The 14091-nt window shown below is 35.6% G+C and overlaps 1 pseudogene; it reads left to right on the top strand.

Moving 5' to 3' along the window:
* The first annotated feature begins 12413 nt into the window (after nucleotides 1-12413).
* On the top strand, nucleotides 12414-14091 carry LOC130805693 (transcription factor bHLH121-like; annotated as a pseudogene).

The following is a 14091-nucleotide window of genomic DNA, read 5'->3' as shown; positions in this document are numbered from 1 at the left end:
GCTGTTTAAAAGTGACCCGACTCGAAAATTCGATCTGAAACCGAAAGTAAACCGACTCGAAAATGTGTTCCTTTTTTATGTTTATCGAACCGACATTACTCGACCCGAAGCTATACTCGAACTGGTTGACAATCGAAAATGGGAAAATTGAACCCAAGCTGTAACCGATTTTTCTAACCGACACATAACCGTTTACAGAAAATACCCGAACCTAATAATGATGGACCCAAGTCATATTTGACCCAAATCATGCTCGAGACTGAACTCAATCCGGTTAAAATCGACTTAATTCGAACGAAGTTTAGATCGAACTACTGTAAACCTGAACCAATTTTTTACATAGAAGTATGATCGACTTATATTCAATCATCTTATTAGTTATTTTAATAAAGTGATAAATATTTTAATAAAATAAGTTTTATAAATACATGGTTTCATATATTTATAGTTAATAATTAATGGTCAATGTTTATTTAACTACTTTTAATCGAATTAGATGAAAATTGATAGAACTTTATAATTTTAATTTCTGGTCAAACAAGTAAAAGTAATAATGTAATAATGATCACTATTTGATTTGCATTTTCACTATTTTGCTTTAAGTAAAGGAACCTTATCATCAATTAAAAAATGATTAACAATTTAATCTGATACTGACTCGATCAATAGTAATTAGTGATTCGCAATTCGTAGCCGAATTCTACTTGAAAAATACCCGAACCCGATCTGTACTTGGAAAACCGAACCAATTATTAACTGATGACAACTCGAGACCGATTGAAACTCGACACGAACTTCAACTGACACTGAACTGATGCTAACCCGATAGCTTGAATAACCGATCTTCAACCGAATCGTGACTAACCGACCCGCCCCAAGTGTGACCCGTTGCAACATGCATCCGAAATATAACCGATTTGAAATATTCGAATCGAATGACATCCATTCGAAACCGACCCGATCACCCAAATGAACACCTCTAGTTAGAGTATATTTAACTTTTTCTCTAATTACATTATTTTGAATAAAAGGAAATGAATTTAATTAATAAGTTCAAATTTTTATTAATTTAGAAAATGCATATGATTAAGATAGATATTAATTACAATCATTCTTTTATTTGAAAACACTACGAGAAACTTTTTGAAAAGTAAGATTATAAATTTTTTGATGTATTTATTGTGCTTCTACTTGTCATTTGGCAGAAATAAAAAATTAGTTGTTAATTTTACAAACAAACTTTGTCGAAATTTCTTCCATTAATTGGTGCCCCTCGGAACTCCGAAACCTAGATCCGCCACTGATTATAATTGTATTATTGGAGGCTTGGTTGGGAGTCTTCAAGCTTTTACCTTCCTGTGAACAATATACTAGTACTTATAGCTCATAGGAATGTCTAATAGAATTTTGATAATCGATGAAATCATATTATATTATAATGAGAGCTCGTCCATGAAATGTGTTCATCTTTGTCGGGCATATATTTTAGTGGTCAAACGAACATGCATCAAAGTGATTGCACAATTCTGGGCAAGACTCAAGAGTTTGATATGTTTGGTGAACCATAAAATTTGTGCTAATACACATATTACAATATTACATTTGTATAATGTTTTGTTTGGCAAATTTTTTGAGCATTATTCCAATTGTCTTTTACTAGTGGAATTATCGATGATTATATGTTAAAGTGCTGATTGTTTCAAGATGTTGATAGTCACTTACTCATTCAGCCCCTCGTGTGTATTTTGTTTGTTAAATTTGTGTCATTCCCGAAAAAGTCTTCGTTCCTTCATGTCAAAATCACACTAATGGAGGGTAATCAATTACGAGTAATTCCAATATCCAACTTTTGAGAAATAGGTAAGGGTACCACTATCTATACATCACCAAACAGCGAAATAGAAACAAAAGTACTCTTTGAGTAAAAATTTGGTATACGGTTTGAACTTTCTATGAAACCAAATCAAACTCATTTTTAAGAATTGATTCAAACCTTATTTGTTCCTTTACCGAATTGCACCGAACCACATTTTAATTCGTTAGGTTAAATCCAAACCGCCTAGATCGGAAAAAATTGTAGCAAGAATATGTTAAAGAATCAAACCTACTGCCCAAATCTTGTGAAGACAGAAACCAACATATAATCTTCACACAACGGAAACACAGAAGAAGATTGATAGAATACCTCAAAACTTCTTATTGAAGAAAGATGAATCTCATGCTGGACCCTCTAGTGGAACAGAAACTTCTTAAGTAGTTTTCACTAATTATTACACACACATGAAAAAAAAACTCTTAACAACCCCTTATATATACAAGCCTCTAAAAACATAAAACTAACTAAAAAAATATATAAAAATATAAATGCCGACTCAGCCTATTCTTTTTGCCTACTATAAGTCGAGAGTCTTTCGGATTACTTCGTTGCGGCTTCCGTAATTTCTCTTGGGTCCATAGCATTACCCGCCCCAAAGAGATGTAACTTTTCCTCAAAGTGGAAATGGGGAAAATGAACATCGATGGCAATGGGAAAATGCTCCCAAGTCGTATCTGATAAGGGCAAACCTTTCCATTTGATCATGACATCGTCAATGGCAAAAAATTGCTGACTGGATTTTCGTATACCCACCAAGGCTTCAGGTTCAACATGTAACTCCAAAGAAGAAGACAGGTGAGGAGGTATGTTCGAGGCAATGAAAGCTAAACCCCGTGCCGATTTTAATTGCAACACGTGAAAGACCGAATGTATCTTACTTGTAGGAGGTAAATCCAACTTATACGCCACCTGATCGATGTGAGATAAAACCTCAAAAGGACCATAAAACCGAGTTGAGAGCTTATCACAATGGCGACGAGAAAGAGATTGCTGACGATATGACTGTAGTTTGAGATAGACCACCTCACCCACCTGGAATTGCAAATCATGTCTCTTCAAATTAGCCGTTACTTTCATTGAATGTTGGGCTTTAAGTAAGTAGAATTATAAGTCATCCAAAATGGCATCACGCTCCCGTAACTAATGGTCCAAGCTATCCACTATCCTAGTATTATGGCCAAAACGAGTGAGTGTAGGAGGAAGACGACCACACAAGGCTTGAAATGGTGACATCTAAATATATGTATGCGGGGAAGTGTTATAGCAATACTCCACCCAATGGAACCAACGATACCAATGTGAAGGTTGCCTATCTACAAAACATCAAAGAAATGATTCCATAGCTTTATTCATGATCTCGGTCTAGCCGTCGGTTTGGGATTAGTATGCTGTGATACGCCGAATTAGGCTTTAAAAAGGATTTATAGACTACTCATATCAATAAGGTGCATCTTCTTTTCTAGGGAGCCCATTTGCTAAGAACTCCACAACTAAGCGTGCTTGGTGGGGAGCAAGCCTAGGATGGGTGACCTCCTGGGATGTTTTTCCGAGTGCATACGAGTGAGGCCAAAGTGCGCTGGAAAGACTTGTGTTGGTTTATGGGGCTAGTCTACAGTCTCCATGAGTAGTCACCGACGATCAGTTGGGTCGAGGTGTTACAAATGGTATCTGAGAAACCCTGCGATCGTAGCTGATTGTGTGTTCAATGCACCTAGCGGGGGAAAAGATCCTAAAGCTACGGTCCAACGAGGAAGTTGTAGGGTGAGTATGATACCCCAAATTAAGCTTTAAAAAGGATTCATAGACTACTCATATCAACAAGGTGCATCTTCTTTTTTAGGGAGCCCATTTGCTAAGAACTCCACAGTTAAGCGTGCTTGGTGGGGAGCAATCTTAGAATGGGCGACCTCCTAAGAAGTTTTTCCGGGTGCGCACGAGTAAGGTCAAGGTGCGCTGGAAAGACTTGTCTTGGTTTGTGGGGCTAGTCTATAGTCTCCATGAGTAGTCACCGACGATCCGTTGGGCCGAGGTGTTACATATGCTATGCTACGAAGTAATGTCATCCCTTGAGGCGAAAGAGCTCTTTCCAAAACACGCTCATAAACACCTTATCTCGATCCTTGATTATGGAAATAGGAAGCCCATGTAGGAGCACTACCTCTTTCACAAAAATATTCGCAACAGATGAAGCGGAGGAAGGATGTTTGAGGCCGATAAAATAGGCATACTTGGTCAAACCATTTTACGACTACCAACACTGTATCAAAACCTGGCCAACAAAGTAGCGCTTCGAAAAAATCCATGGAGATATCTTCCCACACTTGGGAGGGAATAGGCAAAGGCTGCAATAAGCCCGTTGGGATGCGGTGAGATGACTTATGTTGCTGACAAAATGAACATTCCTGAACATATTGGGCCACCTATTTCCTCAGACCAACCCAAAACCATTGTTCAGCAAGGCGGACATATGTTTTTAATTCGCTATTGTGCCCCCCTACAACCGTATCATGATATATGGATAATAATTGCTTGATAAACGGAGAAGAGGGTGGAAGAACAATTCGCCTTTTGTAAAGGAGGCGACCCTGTTGGATAGAGTAACTAGGAAAGGCAACCGACCCTTCTAACACTTGCTATTTGAGGGAGCAAAGGAAAGGATCACCATCTACTTGGACCTGTAATTGATCCCAGGGAACAACACTATGAGACAGCAATGCACAAATTTCTATCATGGAAAAAGAAGGATCGTGTGAAAGAGCATCGACAGCTTGATTATTTGCTCTAGGCTTGAACTTTATCTCAAAGTCGTACCCCATCAACTTACTAACCCTTTTTGATACTCAACCGCTATCTCTCGTTGTTCAGCAATAAAATGCAGGGTTTGTTGATCAAACCTAACAATGAAGTATTGACCTAATAGATAATGACACCATTTTTGAACTGCGAGAACAATAGCCATAATGAATTTCACCTATTTTATTAGGTAATTAAATTAATAGATAATTAAATTCATTTTTATAATTAAACCATGTAACCAATAATTATTAATCCATTTCATTTAATTAATAAAAGCATAAGACAATAATAATATAACATTGACTATTTTAATTTATACATAAAGCCATATTTTGATCAAATAAATATAAAGGAATAAATATCAATTAAACATATATAAAATTCTTTTTATACTTAATATATATGATTTGGACCAATTAATTAAATCAATTTAATCACTTAATTTCTAAAAAATTTAATAACTATTTTGAATTATCATTATTTAAAGAGAGTTGAGCGTTCTTCTTTTAAGGAAGGGAAAGGAATGTGTAAGAGAGATATTAGGATTAGAATATTTGGGCCGAAAATGGGATGTAGCGGCTGTTGGGCGGCATAAGAAAGTGGTTGATCCACGTTAGAAGGAATAGTTAAACTAACACAACAAGCTGCATTATAAAAATGCATCTACATCATAGACATATTAGCATGCATCATAGACATATTCATCATCAAGCATATTAGCTTGCATTATATAGAGTATAGTAGTAGTGCATAGTGACATAGTGCATAGTTTAGTTACAAACAAAGATACGTCTCCTCCTTTTTGACTTTCGTCAAAAAGTAATATAGGGAGGTACAAAGAAAATATTTGATCTAAAGTTTTCAAAAAGACAAATTTAAAACAAGTTTTACATAAAAACTACGCAGCAACAATATCAGATCTTTTTCTTCTTCTTCTGAGAGGTAAAATGTTCATCCTCTTCATTGGGAATAGTATCTTCAACACCAATAGGAATGTCGAAGTATAGAAAAATAATTTTATGAGAAGATTAGCATATGGTAGGGCAACATTACAATTTGTGCTTTCACATATTTTCATATGATCGAGAACAATTATAGAATAATCAATAGGACACTGACTCGTTATTTTCCACAATAAAATTAATTGCGCATCAGAAAAATCTCTGGGAAACTATTCTTGACATCAGGCTGAACGACCCCTTGATCAATCCATCGTTATTATATGTTATGCTGGAAGAAAAAAATTGTATCTTTAATTATTGATCAAGTACATATTATCATGTCGTTGTGATTTACATGTTTACATAGTACGAAAACGTAGGTACTTAAGAACTCTCATAGTATTAGGTTTGTTTTATATATAACATGTTGATTTCTTGTAGTTGTGTCTTTTGAAGGTTGATATGAGATTTATAACTCTCTAGAGAGGGTAAATATTAAAGAGTGTAATCTAAAGCTAGACAAAATACAATAAATTGTTATTGAGGTTCAGCAATCAATAGCCTACTCCCCGCCTATGGTTTCTTTGCCAACTCATAGGATTCAAACCTCTTTTTTTAATTGTAACCTATACCACTAAGAAGATTTCACTATCTTCTCACACCACGTTCTTCTCTTGAACAGATTATAAGTTTCCCAATAATAAAAGACTAAATCCAAAAACTTTCAAAGAGTAAAAACCAAATACTTTTAAAAAGTATTCTAACATCAAGGCATAAATTAAAACTTAATCTAATCTCTAAAACATTAAGATCTATTACAACAGATGAGAGATATAAATGATGACAACTTAAAAAATTTGAATAGAATTCTAAAGTAGGTGTTGGGTAGGAGAGATGTGTTCTTCAAGTGTAGATAAGTCGTTGCAATATTGTACTCTCCTTTAAAATCAAGGTATTAGTTGCTTGATCACATGGGCTCCAAAGCCTTCAACCAAATTATATCTTTAAATTGAAATTCTATAGGCTTTTCTAAACCAAGACCAACCTAGAAGGGTTAGATACGCACAAGTAGCAACAAAATAATATTTCAATTTTATTTTCTTAAGTCTACCAAATTAATTTATACATTGAATTAATTAATAAATAATACCTTAGAATATTTTCGGTTAGCTAGAGTAAATTAATTTGACTTGGTAAAACTTATGACTTATTTTAGTTCAAACTTAGCAAAAACATAAAAACGAATATTGCTTATTTTAGGGCATGCTAGGATTTGGTGTAAATATTTAAGGGGGTGAAAAAAAGCCAAAGTAAGAAAATGAATTTGATAAATGAGAAATTAGTAAAATTTGATTGTTGTAAAGGTGGAAGATTGGTTGAAAAGTAAAGAAAAATAAAGGGAACTCTCAATTTTGTGGGGTAAATATTTATCCTAGGGGAGGGTGGGCGAACGTATTTCCTCTATAATAGAGGAAATCATCATCTTTTTTCTTCATTATTTTTAGGGAAAATTACACAAAACTACCTATTTTATAGCACATTTTGCAAAAAACTACCTAATCTAATTTTTTTTGCAAAAAACTACCTTAAATGACATAAACGTTTGCAAAAGACTACCAAATGACGGAATCAATTAGTTGACCGTTAGTTGACCAGCACGTGTCTCACGTGATTTACTTAAGGCTTTGATTTATTTTGTTTAAAAATAAGATTTTCCCCAATTATTTCCCATCTTCCCTTAACATCATAAGAACCTTAATTTTTCCTCTTTCCCTTTCAATCCCCAATTAAATTATAGCTTCTCCTCACACCAAAAAATCAAAGGTCGAAAGATGTGCTTGCGGATTTCCTTTTGCACAGAGAATTTCGTGGCTAAGGAAAATCTAGAAGACGGTTCAACACTTGCAATAATTTCTATCCTGACATGAATTGGAGGGGATGCAAAAAGTGCAAATGGATTGATGAACCTGAAATGGTTGATTCGCAAAGACAAGTGATGAACACACTTGTTGAGGAGAAGTGACATTTATCAATAGAAATCAAGATATTGACTTCAAGGGTTTGTTGCCTGGAACATAAGAAGGAACAAGCAATTTCATAACTTAAAAGGATAAAGAAGAAATTGATGAACGAGAGAAAGCATGGAAAAGAGATTTCAAGCTTTGTATTAGGGTTTTTATTTGGTTTTTTCTTGGTGTTGTTTGTAAGAATCAGTGTTATGTATTAGTGATCAGGGAATATAATTGTTGTTTGAAAGCTTTTGTAAACTTGATTATGAAGAATGAAGAGGCTGATTTTTTTTAATACATTGTTGCTAATTATCTGATATCAACAATTGTTTATTACATTGTTCACAAAAAAAAGCTCTTCCATAACCTAATATAAACAAACTAACGTAGACAAAAAAAGTTGTTCCATAACCTAACCATAGTACTTCAACCAAAAAGTGTTACAAATTCTTCATTACATACATTGCAACTACATTTTTCCCACTTTGATTTTGAGAACTTGAAGATGCTTGGGTTGAAATCACCCTTGGGGCTGAACCTTTTGCTCTTTTCTTGTTGCATCCATACGCCCAAGATTTCTTTCTACCTCCCTTTGATGGTGAGACCATTAGTGTAGGCATTGTTTGAAATGAGGTGGCAACATTGTTTGCAGGGGCAACTGTGATCAGGAATATATATCCTGATCTGAAAAGTCTCTTCTTCCTTTAACTTAGTTGCATGAACCTTAAAGCTGCACTTCTTCTCTTTCCCACAAACACAGTCAACTATCCTAGCTTATTCTTTCTTGCAATCGCATCTATTGTAGTAATACACAGTCACCCTAGTACTACCATTGTGCAAGTAATAATAGTTATATCCACTTTCAATGGCATGATACCTCTAAGCTTTTCTAAAAACAGAATTGGAAGGGAATTTCAAGCCAAGGTACAAATTAATTTTTCCTTTGAAGTCAACCTCAAGATTGAAGGTTGGATATGATTTTTTCCCCTCCTCACAATCCTTTAAAGTCTCTTCATCATCACTGCATACTTCATCATCACCTTCATTGTAGTAGATATCCCTATTGCTTTCCTCATTCACCTCCTTATCCACAGTCTGCCTGACTTCTTCATCACCTAACCCTACTTCATCCAAACCAAACTCTACATTTTCTGCAAACAAATCAACATCATCATCATCATCCTCTGACTCACTCCCAGACGCAGCCCTATATTCACTGTTTTGTGAAGTCTGTGCACTTATTGTTCGAGTATTTGGTGTTTGAGTATTTGTTGTTTGTAGAAGGTGTTCAGAGCATTGAAGTAGGGTTTGGGTAGTTGTCTGCGTTTTAGATCTAGGGTTTGAGTGTAATGATACATTTACAACCTTGTCCTTTAGTGATGATCCCCTTTTTAAATGTCCACTTGGACTCTCCACTTCACCACCAACGTTATCTGAGAGCTGCAAATTGTCTTTGTCTATGTCACCTCAAACTACGAAGGAGTTGGCGTATATGTTTAGGGTTCTGTATGCCAACGCAGTTGGTTGTTTGATGTATGCTAGGGTTTGTACTAGGCCTGATATTGCTCACGCTGTTAGTGTTGTAAGTAGGTTCATGGCTCGATTTGGGAGAGAGCACTGGCAAGGGGTGAAAAGGATTTTTCGCTATTTGAGAGGGATAGTTGATATTGGTCTTCTGTATGGGAATGGTAAGGAGTGTTTGGTAACTAGGTATAGTGATTCTGATTATGCAGCTGATGTGGATACCAGGAGGTCGGTCACCGGGTATTTGTTTACTTTGGGTGGTTCTATGGTTAGTTGGAAGTCTACATTGCAGTCTTCGGTTACGTTGTCTACTACTGAAGCTGAGTACATGGCTTTAACTTTTGCAGCTAAGGAGTCTATATGGCTCAAAGGCCTTGTAGGTGAACTGGGTATTGCACAGGATTTTGCTACGGTGTATTGTGATAGTCTAAGTGCCATTTGCTTAGCTAAAGACCAAGTACACCATGATAAGACTAAGCACATTGATTTCAGGTATCATTTCTTGCGTACTGACAAGAGGGTAAAGGTAAAGAAGATTAGGACCGTTGACAACCCAGTTGATTTCTTTACTAAGTCTGTTCCATTTAGTAAGTTTAAATATTGCTTAGACTTGCTAGATATTGATTATTATGTGATGTAGTAGGCCCTTAGGGGCGGTGTTGAGAAGCTCCTGTTGTAGGCATGTTGGCCTTAAGGTGAAGCTTGCCGGGGGCTTGTGATGTAGGTAGAGCAATATGAGTTGTTATACTTGGTGATGAGTATGTGAAGGGTCTTGGTTGGAGACTTGTCGGGATGAGTCTTGCTTGAAGACTTACCGGGATGTACGACTTATGCATGAGCTTTGCATCGGGTTTTGGCTTGAGATATGTTCACTATGTGTTGGTGAGATCGTTTGCTGACTACCAGTTTTTGTCAACGTGGAAATTGTTGAGTATAGTGAATCCAACTAGTAGCACCATTCAGTGGTGAAGAAGACGAATCAAGTGAAGAGTCATGGAAGAGCTGTAGTGTGAGTCTGCGAGGCGCGGAGGGGCTGCTGTCCAGGTCCCGGGGGTGCGAAGTGTGTTTTGTCTTCATTTCGCGGCTCGCGTAGTTGTACACGGCTCGCGAATTGGCGATTTCTTTTCACGGGAGGTGTCTTTCGGGCCGGTTACTTTGTGTTTATTATGTAGTAACTTCCTTTTATTGGGCATTAGTATATAAACTCCCATTTTAGGGTTAATACATTATGATTCACAAATTGAGAGAGATCACAAGAGAGCCATTATAATTTTTGAGTGTGATTGTAATTCATCTTGTAAATTCTTTGTGACCATAGTGAAATTATTTGATCTCGGTGCCGGTGGACATAGCTATCACATTGATATTGAACCACGTTAAATCTCGTGTCATTTTCTTATTGTTTGCATTGAATTTCTTATTGTTTTATTTTTGTTCATCGACCTTATTTTTGCTGTCGCATAACACACACCTTATATATAGGTTAAATAGCGTATCTCGTAAAAGTACATATAATGAGATCATATATAAACAAGAAACTATCTCTGACGAAAATCCACAAAATCCCTTTTTAAAAATTTAGTAAAATATCACCCAACATCCCTTGTTAGATTTTTGTTTAGTCTTTTGAAGCGATCAACTGTCAAAAATACTCACTTCCTCAATATTTTAATCGAAAGTTTATACCAAACCAATAATTTTGTCACATTATATGGAAAGCGCCGTAACAAAAATTAAGGAGTAAGCAAAAGCTAAAAGAAAGAGAAATCTAGGTTTAACGACGGATGAATAATGATGGGCAATTCTAGATAACTACCCAACAGACAAAAAGAGAACGCATCAAAGTATTTTTATTATTCCTTTAGACGACATTTAACTTCTGCTTATCTGTGACCCATTTTCAGGTCAAATTTCCAGTCATTTTTAGATTTTCAAGAAATTGGGATATTATTTTAGCTTATACTAGTTTCAAGTGTAATTTTTGAAGTAATAAAGATGGGTATTGTCATATATTACTAGAATTTGAATGTGTATATTTTTGAAGGCGGGTTCATACTTTTTGGATAATATGGTATTGTGAAATTAAATATTTCATGATACTTATCTTGTTTGAACAATGAAAAATTGCATTTATGTTGCGCTAATACAAGCTTGAAGTGTAACTATTGATGAAATAAAGATGGGCTTTTGTTTATCTTACTAGAATTTGAATATATAGTTGCAGGTTTGTTAGATTAGTAATTCTTTTTGCATAATGGTTGATTGTGAAGTTTTCCCCATTAATTTTTGTAATGAAATTATTGATGGAATTTGGAAATTATGTAATCTGGATTATGTTTAAGGAAATGGATTCACATTAGAGATGTTGAGATTATTAACTGTCATCTGGATGAAATTGTGTGTTAATAATGTTTGTTTAAAGGTTGTGAATTAAAATTTATATGATTGGTTTTAGGCTATAAGTGATAGCTTTTGAGGTGAAGAAAAACTGGTCTGCTTAACTTTTCTGATTCTATTGTTTACCAACTCAGGTTACTGTGTGGTTTTAGCTTCTAAATTTAGTTGTAGGTTTTTTTACAGCCTGTTTGGTTAGTGGTACTAAATGGTGGTAATAAAAATGATTTAAAGTGTAAAATTTTATCAAAAGTTCTACGTCACTTCCGTGGTGATGAAACTTTGATTATAAAAAAGTTTTTATGAAGAATTTCAAGAAAGTGAGATATTGAAGTTGGACAAGTATGACCATCAAGGTAGCCAAAAGATTTTTCAACCGAAATTACATTAGTTTTCATTTCCATTACCACTGTTTAATATCACCTACCAAACGGGCCGTTAGTATTCACAATAGTAATAATCATTTTGGTATTGCGCTAAAATGGGTTAGGGCAATCCCTTTTGGGGGGGGGGGGGGGGGGGGTTCCTATAAATTATGAACCTGATAATGCTTTGAAGTCCGGCGTTAATATGTTGAGTTGTGCTTGAGTTGAAATGATTTTAGTCTTTTAGATGCTTACCTTAAAACAAAGTGAGACATGACCAGATCTTGGTTGTCTTGAGGCTTTTGTACATTAGTCTTTTGTATGTTGAAACATATCTGTATGATACTGTTAACACACATTTATGTCTGTAGCTTGTTCTTCCCGATTTCCATTTTATGTTGTTTATCCTATGTATATATTGTAACCTGCAACTTCTGCTATGTCGCTTATCTAATGTTCTGGTGTTGTCCCCTATCAAATGCAGAAGTTAAATCAGCTAATCTGTGAAATGGAACCTGAAGATCCCACTACTGCAACAAAACTTCAGAAGGCTGGTCGTGAAAAGCAATGCAGGTGTCGATTAAATGAACAATTCATTGCTTTAGGAAACACGCTAGGTAAAATGCACTCTATTTTTATGATTCCTTTATCTGATTCTAAATCTATTTACGAGAACTTGTATATTCGTAGTCTTCTGAATAATGCCTGGTGCTTGTTCTGAATCTAGTTAGGATCCCATTGTTAGGAAACAAACTAGAACAATGCCCAAGGTGTCTGGACATGACATTAGCGTACAAAGGTAGAGAATTAGGGGCTAGGGGGCCTGTTTAAAAGTCATTGTTGCTGGCTCGGTGTAACATAATTTGCTAGCTAATTTGCTTTATGAATTTGCATTTTTCTTAAAAATACCCCAAAATAGCCAAAAACTGACCATTGTTTGCTGTTTTCAGTTTGTGATTTGTGAGTAGATTAGTAAATCATGTGACATCGTGCAGGCTCTTGGTAGATTGCTCATCATTTCCACTTCTTTATCACTTCCATGGTATATAGATTAAACATAAAAATCTAAAACTTTAATAATGTTGAATTTAACTTGTTGGGTTAAATGTAGATGCTAATAGGCCAAAGAATGACAATGCTACCATACTTACTAACACAATTCAATTGCTCAAAGATTTGACTGCTGAAGTAATAAACTTCAAGCTGAACATGCCGCCTTAAGCGATGAATCTCATAAGGTGGTGTTTTTTTCTTCTTGGCTGATTGTATTATTTCGATAACAACGATGCATATTTCATGAAAAAGTCTTGATTTCTTGTTCGTCCACAGTTGACTCAAGAATAGAATGATCAAGGGAAGAGAAGGAAACTTTGAAGTCAGATATCGAAAGGCTTAATTCACAATGTCAACAAAGAATTGGGTCAACCCCATGCCTATTCCTGTTGCTTCTACACCGTCTTATCCCTCAATGTCTACGCATCTTCCTATGCAGCCGTACCCCTTTTTAGCAGTGCGAACCCTGGAATGTTTGTCAACCCATGTCCAGCCTTTATTCCATACATGACATCGAATCCCCCAACTAAACAGCCATCAACCCAAGAAGCTTCTGCTTCCTTGCAGCCGGGTAGTAGAACCTAAGTTTCAGCCAAGCAAGGAGTTGGAACATCATCAGATGGACAAGAGAGATGAAGCAACAAAAATGAAGATTCTAATGATGTCCTAACAAACCTGGAGCTTAAAACACCTGGATCCATTACTGATGAGGTCTTTGTTATCACTTTTACAAAGTTCCTCATTCTAATTTTTTATTCACAAATTTAAGAAGCTTTTCACATAGCTTTAATATGAGTATGTTACATAAATGAGCTGTATGCCATATTGCCAACTAATCGTATTCACCGGTTGCTCCTTACCTTCTCCCTTACGATTGAATATCGGAACTTGAGGGATGATATATCGACTTTCCTACGTCGAAATAGTAATTGTGACACAAGATATTGACTATTTTGTTGATGATTTCTTCGTTTATGTTAGAGAATACATCAGCAGGGTAAACGAACTGTAAGAAATTGCTAAAAGAGAAAAACACTACAGCAAAAGGGAGTTCAACAAGTAGATGCTGATCTCATAGTGTACAAGATAGCTCATCTAGTAGTATAGTTGATGGTTGCAAGAATATTGATTGA

This window comes from Amaranthus tricolor, chromosome 2 (genome assembly GCF_026212465.1).
Source record: "Amaranthus tricolor cultivar Red isolate AtriRed21 chromosome 2, ASM2621246v1, whole genome shotgun sequence".
NCBI classification, from domain to species: Eukaryota; Viridiplantae; Streptophyta; class Magnoliopsida; order Caryophyllales; family Amaranthaceae; genus Amaranthus; species Amaranthus tricolor.
The sequence above is the reverse complement of the archived record's forward strand: the minus strand, read 5'-3'. Positions and strand labels throughout refer to the sequence as shown.